The sequence below is a fragment of the Diadema antillarum genome, unplaced genomic scaffold (genome assembly GCF_040938485.1).
Source record: "Diadema antillarum isolate AM-2024a unplaced genomic scaffold, OU_Dant_1.0 scf00000126, whole genome shotgun sequence".
Classification (NCBI taxonomy): Eukaryota; Metazoa; Echinodermata; class Echinoidea; order Diadematoida; family Diadematidae; genus Diadema; species Diadema antillarum.
The window spans coordinates 589,195-599,019 of NW_027271015.1; positions in this window are offsets into that span (position 1 = coordinate 589,195).

A 9,825-nucleotide genomic window follows, 5' to 3' on the forward strand; every position below is an offset into this window, starting at 1 on the left:
CGAAACACTGGTCTCTTTCCTACGCCATGTCAAAATCAGAGTTACCCAAGTTTTGGGTTTGGTGATTATCAGAAGCTTCTGAATGTTCAATTTATTTGGACTCTATGAAGCACCCATTTCTTTTGATCTTGTAAAACATTGCTAATTTGCATTCAAAAGTTTTGTTTTTATTTTAGAACCTCAATATGTTAACTCAACTCCTTTGGCTTTGCCGAGTTATCTGTAAATAAACCTTAATCAACGTGTCAAATTAAAAAAATATTAAAGGGCTACAAGATCATACTACTGGAGTTGGCCTTTATTGTATGATCTGTAAAGGAACATGGTGTCAAACATGGGTTTTCTTTTCTTTTTACTGACACTGTATAGCATGCTATAGACATCAATACAAGTATAGCTTAATTATTGCATAGAAATGATGAATACAATTTAAATACATTAAACAACTGGGGACTCTATGCAGTTGAGGTTTAAATCATGAACATATTTTTAATTGAAAATGGTACAACATCCACATACTGGACATGATACTCCAATCACAAATTGACTGCAGTTTACGTGTTGACAGCTGATAGGACAGCTGATCTGTTGTACAGTTGATCAATTTGATTGCAGATCTCTTCTGCTTCTACATGTAAGAGGTCAAAACTCGTTTGGTAATTCTTATGGTATGGATTGTATAATTGTAAGCATTTCCCTTTGGTACAGTTGCAGTTAATTTATGAGAAAGCTTTACAGTTTGCCTCCTTCCAGTTTTTGTGTGACTAAATAAAAGTTTTATGTTTTCTTTAGATATTCACTGTGAAGGATATATTCTGTTGTGGGAATCACATGCACATGAGACATTTTATTATTCTGATGGACTCAGCAAATATGAGACATCCATTACTGTGTGGCTGAATGAGCACAATTTCGAGTCATTTATCAGCATTAACTCCATGTGTACAGAACTGTTATATGTGACCCAGCACCACAAAACAAACAAGAAGTCGCCAGACATGGATTTTTAGTTAAGAGTGGATTCTGAAAGAGCAGACTCTAAGCTTTAAAATGTATAACTCAATTCAAATGGACTCTCCTAACCTATCTAAATATTGGAAAGAAAGGACACACTCTGGAAAGAGTGAACTGAGAAAACAGGCTCTGAAGTACATGGTGTATTCAAGCGTTTAATCTTTACCAAGCTGTGCTAGGTGTGGGATGAAATGAACAAAAAACAGGATGTTGACCACTGGAGCAACAACAATGAAGGGATTATCAGATTAAGGTGAAATTGAGCATGCTACATTAGTACATTCTGTACATGATTAATGTCAACTTTCAATGCAGTAGCAGCATTCTCTTCAAAGTTATTGGAGTTGAAAGTGAAGTGTATGGACAGGGTTTTTGAGAAATGGGAAGAGGGTTCTATGAAAAACAACTAATTACACTATTCCATCAAAAAGTGTTCGAGAAACACTGCTGAAAACACAAGTTCCCGTTTGTTTTATGATCCCAAACTTTGATATTAATATAGAAAAAGACTTGCTCTTTCAGAAAATATGAAAAACTCAAGTATTGCTGAAGCATTCAACAATTTTTTCATATCTAATGCAACTAAAATTACAAAAGATCTGCAGAGGAATACTTCTCAAATGATATTAGATGAAGACAAAGGCTTTGTTCCATCTCATTCTCAATTTAACTTAAATATGATAACGAGAGATTTTGTATTGAGACAGATAGAGCTTCTTGGCATAGATAAAGCAACCGGAGAAGATCACATCGGCTGCAAACTTTTAAAGATGACAAAGAATGTTATTGCAGAATCTCTTTGCGACATTATCAACAAATCCCTGTCTACGGGAATTGTTCCACGTGAATGGAAAAAGGCTCGGGAAGTACCAATATTTAAAGCAGGAGATATTTCTTTGTTGAATAACTACCGCCCCATTTCAATCTTACCAACAGTGAGTAAAATTATCGAAAGGACCGTACATCAACAACTGAGCGAATTCATGAATGCGAATGATTTACTACACCCTAATCAATCTGTTTTTAGACCATTTCATTCCACATCAACTGCTCTTGCAAAACTTTTGAATCAGTGGTCTTTGAATATAGATAATAATCAAATTTCTGGAGTTGCCTTCATAGATCTTCGGAAGGCATTTGACACTGTAGATCATGACCTACTTTTCATAAATTAAAGTGTATAGGGTGTAACAAGACGACTGTATACAGATTGGTTCAAATCCTCTTTAAGTGACAGACAGCAAGTGACGCAATTCAAAGGAGCCAAGTCCCACCCTTCAACTATTAAATTGGGTGTACCTCAAGGGTCAATTCTTGGTCCCCTTTTATTTTCAATTTATGTCAACAGTCTACCCGAGTGTACTTCAGAAGGTGTTATAGATATGTATGCTGACGATACGACCCTCACTGTCAGTGCTAATGACGCAACAGTTTTAGAAGAAAAGATAACTGTTGCACTAAATAAAGTAATGGGGTGAATTAAGAAAAATCGGCTCGTCCTTAACACTGACAAAACTTCTGTCATGATTATCGGCTCCCATGCTAATCTCGGGAAAATCGAAAATTTCAGTATTTCATTAGAGGGTAGTCGGATTAAAAGAGTTCAGTTCACTAAATGTTTAGGTGTTTTAATAGATGAAGAACTGAAATGGTCTAAACAAATCGAAAATGTATGTAAATGTACCCAAAGAAGTGTATGCATGATAAAGAGAGCAAAGGCCTTTTTGCCCCAACAATCCCTAAAATTACTTTATAATAGTCTAGTGTTACCACAATTTGATTACTGTTCTGTTGTTTGGTCAAACAGATTTCAATCCCATACAACTAAGCTAGAGAAAATTCAAAAGAGGGCAGCAAGAATGATTTTGGACAAAACATATGACACACCGTCGGCTGATTTATTCAAAAGTCTTAAATGGATGACACTAGACAAACGTTTTGATTTCAGCCGCGTTATGATGATATATAAATGCGTCCATAACTTAGCACCTTCGTACCTTCAGGTGCACGTAGTTAAGCCTAGTGATGTACATGAACATCATACAGGGCTGATAGACAGTGGAAATCTACGTGTTCCAAGATTTCGCTCTGATTGTCACAAGTGCATTCCAATCGTATCTTCTTTACTTGAATGGAACAGGCTAGATTATTCAATTAGATCAGCTTCTTCCATATATTCATTTAAGAGATTGTTTAAGCAAAGTTGCTATTTGTAAGTAACACACGAAATTCATTCTGGGCTTTATCATTCCTGTATAATAGCGTTTTAATTGTTATTTTGGCATTCTGGTGAACTCTTGCTGTGGCATGTATTTTTTTATGTTACTTTGCAATGTACAGTATGCTGGTAAGTATCTACACTGTATATGTCATCTTCTGTATATATGTTTTGCTATGTAATGTACATATGTTCATCAATATTATTCAGACGCAAGGATTTCATTAGCTTTTAACAGTTGTCAGTGTAAATCCTTGCGTCTGATTGGCTGATAGCAAATTCGTCGGTGAAAACCTCCGACGAACTCGTTGATGAAACGCCCCCCTCGGCTCCATGGAAGACCACTATTTATTGGTGAATGGACTACCCTGACAAAAGATTAGACATAAATAGATAAATAAATAAATAAATAAATAAATAAATAAATAAATAAATAAATAAGATTGGTTAGGTTGACCCATTTCAGCTATTTTCAGGCCTCACACAAAATCACTATGTGCGACTTTTTGTTCGTTTTGTGGTGCACGATCACATATGAAGAACCTTTATTTTCTTTTTCAATTAATCCTCCGTCAGCCTAAGACAAGGATTTGTACATAATTTAATGAAGATTGCAAATAATGATGCATGGGTGTGGTTGTATGTGTGTGTGTATATACTTTAAACTATTAAAGTGATGACTTTGTAATGTGTGTGTGTGTATATATATATATACTTTTAAATTATTAAAGGGACTGTACAGTACTGGTTGAGGTAGGGATTCATGTTTTGAACATTCCTAAGTGAGATAATGAAAAGCCTCTTATGAAATATGAAAGAGCATGTAATTTTAAGAAGGTTTCAACGTTTATTTGATGAAAATTGGTATTCAAATGGCTGAGATATCCAAAAAAGTGCTAATAATAAAAGGCGTCATGCCCCAACTTTATTAGTATCTCTTTGTTTCACCTTGTTTTTTGGATATCTCAGCCATTTCAAAACCGATTTTCATCGAATAAACTTTTGATACCCCTTAGAACTGCATGTTCTTTGACATCTGATAGAGTGGTTTCTGAATATCTCACAAAACGTTAAAAGCTAAATCTTCACCTCGACCAGAACTGTACACACCCTTTTTTTTACAAGCTCTGCTTCTTTTGGGGTCCCAAACCATTCATTATTCTTAATGCTGTATCCTTTTGTAAAATGTCAAATGTTTAATGAATTGGTTAAATAAACTTGAAACTTGAAACTTGAAACTTTGTAATGTGTGTGTGTGTGTGTATACTTTTAAACCATTAAAGTGATGACTTTGTAATGTGGGTGTGTATACTTTTAAACTATTAAAGTGATGACTTTGTGATGTGTGTGTGTGTGTATACTTTTAAACCATTAAAGTGATGACTTTGTAATGTGTGTGTGTATACTTTCAAACTATTAAAGGGATGACTTTGTAATGTGTGTGTGTTGTGTGTATACTTTTAAACTATTAAAGTGATGACTTTGTAATGTGTGTGTATACTTTTAATCTATGAAAGTGATGACTTTGTAATGTGTGTGTGTATGTGTATACTTTTAAACCATTAAAGTGATGACTTTGTAATGTGTGTGTGTATACTTTCAAACTATTAAAGTGATGACTTTGTAATGTGTGTGTATGTGTATACTTTTAAATTATTAAAGTGATGACTTTGTAATGTGTGTGTATACTTTTAATCTATTAAAGTGATGACTTTGTAATGTGTGTGTGTGTATACTTTTAAATTATTGAAGTGATGACTTTGTAATGTGTGTGTGTGTTTTTGTGTACTTTTAAACCATGAAAGTGATGACTTTGTAATGTGTGTGTGTATACTTTTAAATTATTGAAGTGATGACTTTGTAATGTGTGTGTGTATACTTTCAAACTATTAAAGTGATGACTTTGTAATGTGTGTGTATGTGTATACTTTTAAATTATTAAAGTGATGACTTTGTAATGTGTGTGTATACTTTTAATATATTAAAGTGATGACTTTGTAATGTGTGTGTGTGTATACTTTTAAATTATTGAAGTGATGACTTTGTAATGTGTGTGTGTGTGTTTGTGTACTTTTAAACCATTAAAGTGATGACTTTGTAATGTGTGTGTGTATACTTTTAAATTATTGAAGTGATGACTTTGTAATGTGTGTGTGTGTGTTTGTGTACTTTTAAACCATTAAAGTGATGACTTTGTAATGTGTGTGTATACTTTTAAACAATTAAAGTGATGACTTTGTAATGTGCGTGTGTATGCTTTTAAACTATTAAAGTGATGACTTTGTAATGTGTGTGTGTGTATGTGTATACTTTTAAACCATTAAAGTGATGACTTTGTAATGTGTGTATACTTTTAAACTATTAAAGTGACGACTTTGTAATGTGTGTGTGTGTATACTTTTAAACTATATTAAAGTGATGACTTTGTAATGTGTGTGTGTATACTTTTAAACTATTAAAGTGATGACTTTGTAATGTGTGTGTGTATACTTTCAAACTATTAATGTGATGACTTTGTAATGTGTGTGTGTGTGTATACTTTTAAACTATTAAAGTGATGAGTTTGTAATGTGTGTGTATACTTTTAGTCTATTAAAGTGATGACTTTGTAATGTGTGTGTGCGTATGTGTATACTTTTAAACCATTAAAGTGATGACTTTGTAATGTGTGTGTGTATACTTTTAAACTATTAAAGTGATGACTTTGTAATGTGTGTGTGTGTGTATTATACTTTTAAACCATTAAAGTGATGACTTTGTAATGTGTGTGTATGTATACTTTTAAACTATTGAAGTGATGACTTTGTAATACATATAAACTTTTTGTTTGTATGTTTATGTACGTGTATGCATGGTTTTGAAAGGTAAGAGTGGTGACATCGTACAACAAGATTGCAAATAATGGTGTGGGTTGGTATATATACTTTTAAACTGTTAAAGTAATGACATTCTAATACATCAACATTTCAATATGTGTGTGTTTTTTTATGCATGGTTTTGGAATGTAAGATTGGTGATTTTGTACAAGAAGATTGCAAATGATGGTGTGTGTGAGTGTGTGAGTATATATACATATATGATTGCACATGTTTACAGTCATAATCATGTGCAATTCGACCTTTGATCAATCAAGCAAAGTTTATGTATGACAATGTCACATAAAGGCTTTATGTTTGTGTGTTTATGTATGCATGGTTTTGAAATGTAAGAGTGGTGATATTGTACAAGAAGATTGCAAATAATGGAATGTATGTGTGTGTATACTTTTAAACTGTTAATGTGTTGACATTCTAATACATAGAAACTTTTAAAGGGATTGTATAGTTTTGGTCGAGACCTTATTTCAGGTTTCTAATTTTTCTTTTTTTTTGTTCTTTGTGAGATAATGAGAAACCTCTTAAAATATTAACGTATATTAAAATATGAAAAAGCATGTAATTCCATGAGGAATTCAACGTTTTTTTTTTTTATGAAAATTGGTTTTGAAATGGCCGAGATATTTAATACAGAGCACTTCTAATAAAGTGTGTGACACATGTTTTTACAATCACTTTGTTTTACTTTGTTTTTTTTTATCAAATGAATTGTAAATTCCTCTCAGAATTTTATGTTCCGTACTATTTCATAAGTGGTTTCTTGGTATCTCGCAAAAAGTTTTTAAAAGTCACCATATTTGGTTAGAATTGGGTTAAGGGTGTGGGAGTGGCAATTGAAAATGTGGTAGGGGACAAAATGTGCCCCTCTCCCCTCCCGGGCTTTATAGAGTTCAGCAAATGAAGACATAAACGGGTCCAACGAGTGTGTAATCATTTGTGACATAGCGCGATTGGCACATTCCAACTGAGGACACACAAACCTTACGCGATTGACACATTCCAACTGAGGACACACAAACCTTACGCGATTGGCACATTCCAACTGAGCACACACAAACCTTACGCGATTGACACATTCCAACTGAGGACACACAAACCTTACGCGATTGGCACATTCCAACTGAGCACACACAAACCTTACGCGATTGACACATTCCAACTGAGGACACACAAACCTTACGCGATTGGCTCATTCCAACTGAGGACACACAAACCTTACGCGATTGACACATTCCAACTGAGGACACACAAACCTTACGCGATTGGCACATTCCAACTGAGCACACACAAACCTTACGCGATTGACACATTCCAACTGAGGACACACAAACCTTACGCGATTTACACATTCCAACTGAGGACACACAAACCTTACGCGATTGGCTCATTCCAACTGAGGACACACAAACCTTACGCGATTGACACATTCCAACTGAGGACACACAAACTTTACGCGATTGACACATTCCAACTGAGGACACACAAACCTTACGCGATTGACACATTCCAACTGAGCACACACATGCCTTACGCACCTTACGCACCAAAATAACGGTCAGTCACCGTTTGTATAGTATATGGGCAGGTTCAATGAAATAAGGAAAATCAAGCCTTTTTTGATTAAAACTTATCTCTTTTTTTAATTGGTTGTCAAAAATATCTCATTTCGGATATGTTTTATGGATTAAAACATAATCTGATTCAGTCACCACTTGAATAGTTTTTATGCACTGTCACCACTTGTAATGCGTGCACACGTATGTGTGTGTGTGTGTGTGTGTGTGTGTGTGTTGGGGGGGGGGGCACAGGGGGTGAGGGGGGGGGGTAATGAGGGGAGGCTATTCCCTCCGTCACGATGAAGTTAATTCCAGAAATCCACACGACGAAGTGCACGCCAAAGGTGGCATATTTGGAAAAGAAATTTTACTATTTTAATCACTTCTTTCCCATCCCACATAAGGTGAGGTACTTTGTACTTTTAGAATCTAGTGCACTTTAGATGGCATACTTGGAAATTTCACAATAAGAAAAAGTCAAAAAAAAATATTATTCAGGGACAGTGGAGGTTGACGGAATTAAGGGGTGGAATTGAAGGAGGTGTGGGAGCGGGTATAACCCCTCTCACACAAGGGACTCGGAACTATTGATGTTTTTAAAAATGAAATTCAGCGATAGGGGGCATATTTTGAAAATTGTCAATCAAAAAAAAAATAAGACAGTAAATATATATGCATATGAGACAATGTATATGTCTATAATAATTTGTGTTATTTATCATTTCTTGTTCCGTATGTGTGTCTTTCGCTTTGCATGAAGTACATATAGGTGTGTACCGAAGGGTGAGAGTGTGGGACGGGTTATCCCCCCTCCCACACGAGGGAAGTCTTTTATACTTTTAGAACAAAAATCTAGCAATCTAGTGCGCACTTATGTCGGATCAGTGTAATCGGGTTGGTCGGTATCTGAAATGCCAGAAAAATTTTTTAGATGTTGAGCGGTCAATACATCCTCTCTCTTCAAAGGGTAGAAGCAAAGGAGCGCATAATCTTCATTATTACATAATATATTCAACCTATACAGACGTTGTCTAAAAAAAATTAAAGAAAAATTGATAAGGCCAAGTTTCGTGGTTCAGATGTAAATCACTTAATCTTCGACCATACTGTACAATGACATTCGATACATAAACGCATGCAAAGTAATGTGGTAAACGCAAGATCTGTTCAGCCAATTGGCAAGAGCTTCATAAGCTCCTTTGTTCAGCAGAGCTGCAAATACATTGTGAGACCAATCCGACTGCTGCCACAGGTGGATAGTTCCAATATACACTCAGGAAAAAAAAGAAAAGAAAAGAAAGTAAACACTTTTTCGAGTTCATAATTTTCATAGAAGATTTTGATGAAAATCAGTTATACCATATTAAATAATCTGTTATTTGTTGTTGTTGTTTTAAAGAAAGAAAGAAGAGAGCGAGAGAAAAATGGGACCCTATACAAATAATTTGCCCCAGACAGCACTTAACATAAAATAAACAGTACAAATCTTAGAGAGATGTAAACAAGAATAGTAAATATATAATAAATGTAAGGTAATCTAATTGGCTATCAACCTAGCAGGTCAATATAAATTTATATAGAGAAAATTTACACATGAGTGAACACATTTGTTTTTGTCCTCCAAAGCACAAAAGTAAAAATTGCATTAATTGACATAATATTGTCTTTCACTTACAATGATTACAAAAGATAAGTTAAATAAAATGAGAGACATGAACGCAATAGCAAAAATTCGTTTTCATTATTTTTATCTCTTTTATAACCCCAAGCAAAATCAAATACGAAATTTAAGGGGGAAATAAGACTTTTCTGTCAACTCAAACTTCAAATGACATAGGGAGCAAGGGCACAAGATGATAAAATGAACAGATAATCTTGATTTCTTTCATTCAATTTAGTAGTTAAGAATTTATGAGACAAATTCAAGAATCAAATAAAATTTACAATTTTCCTAATGGAAGAAATCGATTCAAAATCTTACCATTTTTGTTTATATTGCTTCTTCTCTCATTTCATAATAATGAACTTGCATTTGACAGAAAATAATTCATTTTCCTTCATTATTCTTTACCTTTATTTGATCCTTGGGCATCAAAGACATTATAAAGGTTATAGGTATATTTTTGCAACTGTATTCATGGTTTTTAAGGTGTTAACTTAT